This window comes from Lethenteron reissneri, unplaced genomic scaffold (assembly GCF_015708825.2).
Source record: "Lethenteron reissneri isolate LAM-NWPU_2019-01 unplaced genomic scaffold, ASM1570882v1 scaffold_115, whole genome shotgun sequence".
NCBI classification, from domain to species: domain Eukaryota; kingdom Metazoa; phylum Chordata; class Hyperoartia; order Petromyzontiformes; family Petromyzontidae; genus Lethenteron; species Lethenteron reissneri.
Genome location: NW_026890838.1, coordinates 273,851 through 282,692, shown reverse-complemented (window position 1 = coordinate 282,692; position 8,842 = coordinate 273,851). Strand labels below are relative to the sequence as shown.

The window sequence follows — 8,842 nt, the reverse complement described above, 5'->3', positions numbered from 1 at the left end:
AGCAACGGTGTGCTGCCCGTTGCCAGGGGCAACCCTTGGTCAGCGTTTCGCGCATGCGCAACGGTGTGCTAAATAAATAAATATCGCACTAAATGGATAATTAAACCGCTTTAAAGTTTAGGGACTAAAAAACGGAAATGCATATTCCCACCGCGGGGCTCGGGGCGTGCCTCCTGGCAAAACATTTCTCGGTAAACCCCACGGTTCGAGAGCCAAATCCCCCGCAAGCGAGTGTACGCAGACGGACAAAAAATGCCTTTTATAGGTTAGAAAGATATTATGCATGGACTTAGGAAAACACCACTCAGACTCTTCTGTGTTAAACAACTTTAATCTAAAAAAAAACACGTAACGTTCTAATATGCGAACTCTTATGCTAAGAATGCCAACACAGTACTCCTGGAGATGTCCTCATTGATCCGTACATTTAACCCTCAAAAATTATGTTTGTCAAACTGGGTAACAGAACAATTGGCTCATTCTTCAGAGTAAGGTGATCATACACAGCGACAGGAACATTTTTTAAATTAATGTGACAATATTCATACGAACGGTAATAAAGAAACGTGCCTAAGCAAAGGTAGACCTCAATGAATTTGTTAGATTATGCAATTAACGTAATGCCTTGAAATAATGGTGTGCGGTAGTGTGCTTGCTTGTCTAACAAATGTTCATCAATTGGCTAAGGGCTTTAATACATTCGCGGGCAAGATTCTGTGATGAAAATAAAGCTTTTAACACAATTGTCTCCCTGTGTGTGTGTATTCGGTTTGGGCAGCGTTCCCCACAATCCCATAACGGGTTGGAAGTGTTCAAAAAAATTTGCATCAGACTTGCAGTCTCTGTCAAAAAGGGGTGCTGTGGCCTTTGAAGTCGTGACCTATTGTGCAAGAGTGTGCTTGCTGTCACCATGTATTCTGTCCTCTCATCACGAGTTGGAAGTAAAACAAAATTTTATTCACCTCTTATAGCTTGGTACCATACAACTTTCCGCAGTTTTGACTCTGCAAGTGACTCGAAGTACGTTTAGAGCAACATTCACTGCACTCACGTCGCTGTTTGGAATTCTTGCATGGTATTTGATATATTAGGGGAAGACGCCCCCCCGCATACATAATTTACTGCTACCATGTGCTGTTAGCTACTGGAAGACGAAGGCGTTTGGTGAGACTCTGATCCCGTGGAATACATTATCTTGTTCGTGAGATTGACATATTTCACATTGTATCTCTTCTGAATGACCCTAGGTCTAATACTTTCATAATTATTATTTGGTTCATGCTTAACCAAGATATGGTATACCGTAGTTGTTACCGAGTATATTCCGAGGGTTTTATTAACCTTTGTTCCCTGTCTATATCGCCAGGGATCTGTGCTTCTTATTCTCAAGTATATTTTGATATCCTGAGGTTGAAGATATAGCTAAGCTTCGAAATTCACTGTTGTATTTTTAAAAACCCAGTCAGCTCATGATGATTAACTGCCCTTGGGTGGATTTCAAAGTCCAAGGGAGGTTCGTGACCCCTGCTGTTTCCATCTTATGGTTTGCCATTTTTTAAAATTAAATTGTATTACTTTCCAAGCAGGCTTGTGAGTTATTATCCTCCACCGGTCTGGTGGCAAGGTAGGAGGCAGGGGGGGCGACTCACCCTTTCTGTGCCCCAGCGCTACATCCCGATCAAAATTATTACCAAAAAAGGCAGAATCGCTTAATACATTTTTTTGGAAAAGGCATATGCACAACATGCTCTTCAAGTGTTTGTGATGAGATATGATACAAAACTCCGAGCTGCTGAGGCTATTAACAAGCATCATTATAATATTATAACATGAATGCTTGGGAGCGTATTGGCTCTGGCTCCTGGTTAGAGATCTACCCAATCCACAGGTCTGCAAATACTGGCCCCTCTTACTCGGCAGGCTGAACCTAAGAATTGAGGGTGCAACTTCACTTTAATGTAATTAAAGGCCTGTGACAAAGGTGAATCTACTGGGGCTTCATTGTCTCAAGCTTACATATCTACCGGGTCTCCATTTGACTTTGTATTGTCTAAGAAGTCCACCCACACCTCCACTTCCACAAACTCCTGGGAGTTACCTCGCTCTACCTCACAGTGAGAATTCTCCTCCTGCTTTACGTTGCCTTGATCGATGTGAAGGTCACATTTTGGAGTTGATTCTTCATCTTCACATTTTACCATCGCTTCTTCGCTCTTCACCATCACTTCTTCACATTTCACCTTTTCAAAATCCACCTTGACACATTTCATTACGTCCAAGCTAAAATTAAATTCTGGTTCTTTTTTCAGCAGGGATGGGCTCATTGCAGCACTTGGACTTACACAAGCCGATTTCAGACTCCACTCCTTGGGGATCTTCTGATGCCTGTGTGTTCTCTGGTGTCTTTGAAGATGTGATGACCGTGCAAATGCCTTCCCACACACAGTGCACTTGAAGGGTTTCTCCCTTGTGTGCTTTCTCTGGTAACTATGAAGATTAGATGACTTTGCAAATGCCTTCTCAAACATAGTGCACTTGCAGGGTTTCTCTCCTGTGTGTATTCTCTGGTGTCTTTTAAGATTTGATGAATGTGCAAATGCACTTCCACACACAGGGCACTTGAAGGGTTTCTCTCCTGTGTGTATTCTCTGGTGTTTTTTAAGATGTGATGACTCTGTAAATGCCTTCTCACACATAGTGCACTTGAAGGGTGTGTCTCCTGTGTGCGTTCTCTGGTGAATATGAAGATTTGATGGATTTGCAAATGCCTTCTCACACAGAGTGCACTTGACGGGTTTCTGTCCTGTGTGTGTTCTCTGGTGGCTCTGAAGATGTGATGACTGTGCAAATGTGCTTCCACACACAGTGCACTTGAAGGGTTTCTCTCCTGTGTGTGTTCTCTGGTGTCTTTGAAGATTTGATGACTTTGTAAATGCCTTTTCACACATAGTGCACCTGAAGGGTTTCTCTCCTGTGTGTGTTCTCTGGTGACTCTGAAGATTTGAGGACTTTGCAAATGCCTTCTCACACACAGTGCACTTGAAGGGTTTCTCTCCTGTGTGTATTCTCTGGTGTCTTTTAAGATTTGATTTTAAGATTTGATGACTGTGCAAATGCGCTTCCACACACAGTGTACTTGAAGGGTTTCTCTCCTGTGTGCGTTCTCCGGTGTGTTTTAAGATGTGATAACTCTGTAAATGCCTTCTCACATAAAGTGCACTTGAAGGGTTTTTCTCCGGTGTGTATTCTCTGGTGTCTTTTAAGAAGTGATGAATCTGAAAATGCCTTCTCACACACAGTGCACCTGAAGGGTTTCTCTCCTGTGTGTGTTCTCTGGTGTTTTTTAAGATGTGATGACTCTGTAAATGCCTTCTCACACATAGTGCACTTGAAGGGTTTCTCTCCTGTGTGCGTTCTTTGTTGATTTTGAAGACTTGATGACTTTGAAAATGCCTTCTCACATACAGTGCACTTGAAGGGTTTCTCTCCTGTGTGCGTTCTCTGGTGACTCTGAAGATTTGAGGACTTTGCAAATGCCTTCTCACACATAGTGCACTTGAAGGGTTTCTCTCCTTTGTGTATTCTCTGGTGTCTTTTAAGATTTGATGACTGTGCAAATGCGCTTCCACACACAGTGTACTTGAAGGGTTTCTCTCCTGTGTGCGTTCTCCGGTGTGTTTTAAGATGTGATAACTCTGTAAATGCCTTCTCACATACAGTGCACTTGAAGGGTTTTTCTCCGGTGTGTATTCTCTGGTGTCTTTTAAGAAGTGATGAATCTGAAAATGACTTCTCACACACAGTGCACCTGAAGGGTTTCTCTTCTGTGTGTGTTCTCTGGTGTTTTTAAGATGTGATGACTCTGTAAATGCCTTCTCACACATAGTGCACTTGAAGGGTTTCTCTCCTGTGTGCGTTCTCTGGTGACTCTGAAGATTTGATGACTTTGCAAATGCCTTCTCACACACAGTGCACTTGAAAGGTTTCTCCCCTGTGTGCGTTCTCTGGTGTGTTTTAAGATGTGATGACTCTGTAAATGCCTTCTCACACATAGTGCACTTGAAGGGTTTCTCTCCTGTGTGCGTTCTCTGGTGATTTTGAAGACTTGATGACTTTGAAAATGCCTTCTCACATACAGTGCACTTGAAGGGTTTCTCTCCTGTGTGCGTTCTCTGGTGGTCGTGAAGAATTGATGACTCTGTAAATGCCTTCTCACACACAGTGCACTTTAAGGGTTTATCTTCTGTGTGTGTTCTCTGGTGGTGCTTAACATTTGATAACGTTGCAAATGCCTTCTCACACACACTGCACTTGAAGGGTTTCTCTCCTGTGTGCATTCTCTGGTGTGTTTTCAGATGTGATAACGTTGAAAATGCGCTTCCACACACAGTGCACTTGAAGGGTTTCTCTCCTGTGTGGGTTCTCTGGTGGTAGTGAAGAGTTGATGACTCTGTAAATGCATTCTCACACATAGTGCACTTGAAGGGTTTCTCTCCTGTGTGCGTTCTCTGGTGACTCTGAAGAATTGATGACGTTGCAAATGCCTTCTCACACATAGTGTACTTGAAGGGTTTCTCTCCTGTGTGCGTTCTCTGGTGGTAGTGAAGAGTTGATGACTCTGTAAAGCCCTTCTCACACATAGTGCACTTGAAGGGTTTCTCTCCGGTGTGTATTCTCTGGTGTCTTTGAAGATTTGATGACTTTGCAAATGCCTTCTCACACATAGTGCACTTGAAGGGTTTCTCTCCTGTGTGTGTTCTCTGGTGGTCGTGAAGAGTTGATGACTCTGTAAATGCCTTCTCACACATAGTGCACCTGAAGGGTTTCTGCCCTGTGTGTGTTCTTTCGTGGTCGTGTAGATGTGATGACCGTGCAAATACCTTCCCACACACACTGCACTTGAAGGGTTTATCTCCTGTGTGTATTCTCTGATGGGTCTGAAGATTTGAAAACGTTGCAAATGCCTTCTCACACACAGTGCACTTGAAGGGTTTATCTTCTGTGTGTGTTCTCTGGTGGTGCTTAACATTTGATAACGTTGCAAATGCCTTCTCACACACACTGCACTTGAAGTGTTTCTCTCCTGTGTGCATTCTCTGGTGTGTTTTCAGATGTGATAACGTTGAAAATGCCTTCTCACACACAGTGCACTTGAAGGGTTTCTCTCCTGTGTGTGTTCTCTGGTGTCTCTTAAGATCTTTTGACTTTGCAAATGCCTTTTCACACACAATGCACTTGAAGGGTTTCTCTCCCGTGTGTGTTCTTTGGTGTGTTTGAAGATGTGATGACTCTGTAAATGCCTTCTCACACATAGTGCACTTGAAGGGTTTCTCTCCTGTGTGCGTTCTCTGGTGATTTTGAGAACTTGATGACTTTGAAAATGCCTTCTCACATACAGTGCACTTGAATGGTTTCTCTCCTGTGTGCGTTCTCTGGTGGTCGTGAAGAATTGATGACTCTGTAAATGCCTTCTCACACACAGTGCACTTTAAGGGTTTATCTTCTGTGTGTGTTCTCTGGTGGTGCTTAACATTTGATAACGTTGCAAATGCCTTCTCACACACACTGCACTTGAAGGGTTTCTCTCCTGTGTGCATTCTCTGGTGTGTTTTCAGATGTGATAACGTTGAAAATGCGCTTCCACACACAGTGCACTTGAAGGGTTTCTCTCCTGTGTGGGTTCTCTGGTGGTAGTGAAGAGTTGATGACTCTGTAAATGCATTCTCACACATAGTGCACTTGAAGGGTTTCTCTCCTGTGTGCGTTCTCTGGTGACTCTGAAGAATTGATGACGTTGCAAATGCCTTCTCACACATAGTGTACTTGAAGGGTTTCTCTCCTGTGTGCGTTCTCTGGTGGTAGTGAAGAGTTGATGACTCTGTAAAGCCCTTCTCACACATAGTGCACTTGAAGGGTTTCTCTCCGGTGTGTATTCTCTGGTGTCTTTGAAGATTTGATGACTTTGCAAATGCCTTCTCACACATAGTGCACTTGAAGGGTTTCTCTCCTGTGTGTGTTCTCTGGTGGTCGTGAAGAGTTGATGACTCTGTAAATGCCTTCTCACACATAGTGCACCTGAAGGGTTTCTGCCCTGTGTGTGTTCTTTCGTGGTCGTGTAGATGTGATGACCGTGCAAATACCTTCCCACACACACTGCACTTGAAGGGTTTATCTCCTGTGTGTATTCTCTGATGGGTCTGAAGATTTGAAAACGTTGCAAATGCCTTCTCACACACAGTGCACTTGAAGGGTTTATCTTCTGTGTGTGTTCTCTGGTGGTGCTTAACATTTGATAACGTTGCAAATGCCTTCTCACACACACTGCACTTGAAGGGTTTCTCTCCTGTGTGCATTCTCTGGTGTGTTTTCAGATGTGATAACGTTGAAAATGCCTTCTCACACACAGTGCACTTGAAGGGTTTCTCTCCTGTGTGTGTTCTCTGGTGTCTCTTAAGATCTTTTGACTTTGCAAATGCCTTTTCACACACAATGCACTTGAAGGGTTTCTCTCCCGTGTGTGTTCTTTGGTGTGTTTGAAGATATGATGACTTTGCAAATGCTTTATCGCACAAAAGGCACCTGAAGGGTTTCTCTCCCCTGTGTGTTTTCTGGTGTCGTTTCAGAGGAGATGAACCTGAAAATACCTTAACACACAAACTGCACTTGAAAAGTTTCTCTTCCGTGTATGTTCTCTGGTGGATCTGAAGAGTTGATGACCGTGCATATGCCTTGTTACACACAGTGCACTTGAATGGTTTCTCTCCTGTGTGAGTTCTCTGGTGCTGTGTCAAACTTCCAGTACGATCCGTGCTGTCTGCATACTGGTCGCATTGTTTCCTTCTTGTACCGAGCTGCGCCGAGTCCCTTTGCTCCATCAGACCAATTCTGCAGAGGAAGAGTCAGAGGAAGCGTCAGCTGCAGACAGAAAACATATCCACACCATCTACGTCAATATCAAGGCACAGAGGAATGCATATACACAGTCACACATGACATACACATCTATACTTATTCATATTTTCATGATATAGTGAAAATAATTCCCCAATTCATCACGCGGGCTGTTAAGGCACACAATGAGAGGGCCAATGGTCATAAATATGCATGGACACCCTCGTGTCTTCAAAATGAATGCTTACCAAAAACTCCAAGCACACAATTTCGGTTGTCTAGCTACGACAGGAATATTTAAGAAAAATTAGCTAACATAGCAAAGGCTGTTGAAAAGAATATTATTTGTATTATGCAGAAATGTATAAATTAATGTTCATTTGCAACTTAGAGGGGTGGAGCCAGGCTCAGATGAGCTTGAATGCAAGGATGAACAGATCTAACTTCAGCTGCATATGTGCAGTGTTAATTTCCTGACTGTTTCCATTCTTATAAAATCTTGTTCTGTACCTGTTGAATTCCATGACGAAATGGGGCCTTGCATATGTTCTACAAAAAGATCACCTCCATGGGAAAATCTTGACTTAAAACTTTTGTGATAGCGGGAATTCATATTCTTTGGTTATTTCGGTAAAGTCACGTAGATAGAAAATAATAATACAAATAAAGTGAATAGAAGAAAAAAACCGACTAATGTAGACTGTAGCCTGGTTCTTAACCTCGGTGAGCGTACTGGCAGTCTATAATGTAGACTATTGCCTGTTTTTTTGACGAGACCTTTGCAATGGACTAGACCTTTGCAATGGGCTAGACCTTGGCGATGGACACTCACAGCTTTGTATGTGTAATAATGGACTCGACCACGATGTCTGGCTTGGTGTCCTTTATTCGGTTCTTCTCTCTTAACCCGCACGGCTGTCCTTCTATAAGACTCTATACTGACACTGATACTGCTCTCCTGCAGTTTCCCCCCTCGTCGTTCTCTCAGCCTCTCTCTCCTCTCGTCGCTCTCGTAGCCTCTCCCTCACACACAGCCTCGCCGGCTGTGTTCCCCGCAGCTCCTCGTCCGCCTTCTCTCCAGCCGCCCCACCGCTGTCTTCTCTCGCAGCTCCGCTGGCTGCTCCCTTAGCTGGCCACCGCTGGCCGCCGCCGCCACCCCTTGGCTTTGCCCACGTGGCCTTACTCTGGTCCAGTCCCACTCGTTCTGCCTTCCTCTTCCGGTCTCCTCCCTTAAGAACCTTAACCTTTCCTCCCACGTCACCTAACTCCACCTCTCCGTGACGTCACATCCGGGAGGTCGCCCGCGCCCGCATTACACCACCCTCCCCCGTGGAGAAAAACCCAGCCGACCTCGGCTGAACAACACCAACAGTAATGCGGGCGAACCCGAGCGTAACACACCAAAGGACACCAAGCATGCAATATAACAGTAAGAACAATCAACACAACTCAACAATCAATAACGTAGCAGAAGCAGGCAATAAATACACAGTAAGAACAATACAACATAACAATCAACGAAACACAAGGGATTTAGAGCGTGTGCGGGTCGCCGGCCCGTCCCGGACGGTCGGCGGCCCATCCGCGGAACGGGAACGTGATTGAGTTTGAGGAGCGACAGGGTGAAATCCCCCTGTCGCTGTTGGAAGTCCACCAACGTCCCGTGTCCTTGAAGGATCAGTCTTGGGCTTGTCCCGCGGATGCGTCTGCAGCGGGGTCGGAAGGGCTGCAGGGCTCGAAGGACCCGCAGATCTGGCAGGCACCCTCCGAGCAGAGCGCCTCGTCCCCTCCGGTGTCAAGGCCGGCCTGCCTGGAACAGGTACGACAGGCGCTCTAGCAAGATCAATGGACGCAGGCGGGGGAGAGTCGGCAGCAACAGACCCCGGCAAGGCAACATTGGGAGATGATGCATCATGTAGGGGAGCAACATACGGTTTCAAGCGCGACGTGT

At 45.0% G+C, this 8,842-nt stretch overlaps 1 pseudogene; it reads right to left on the bottom strand.

The window, feature by feature from the left end:
* Positions 1-461: 461 nt before the first annotated feature.
* The window catches only part of LOC133361589 (zinc finger protein 721-like), a 47,240-nt pseudogene continuing 38,859 nt past the window's right edge, over positions 462-8,842 (bottom strand).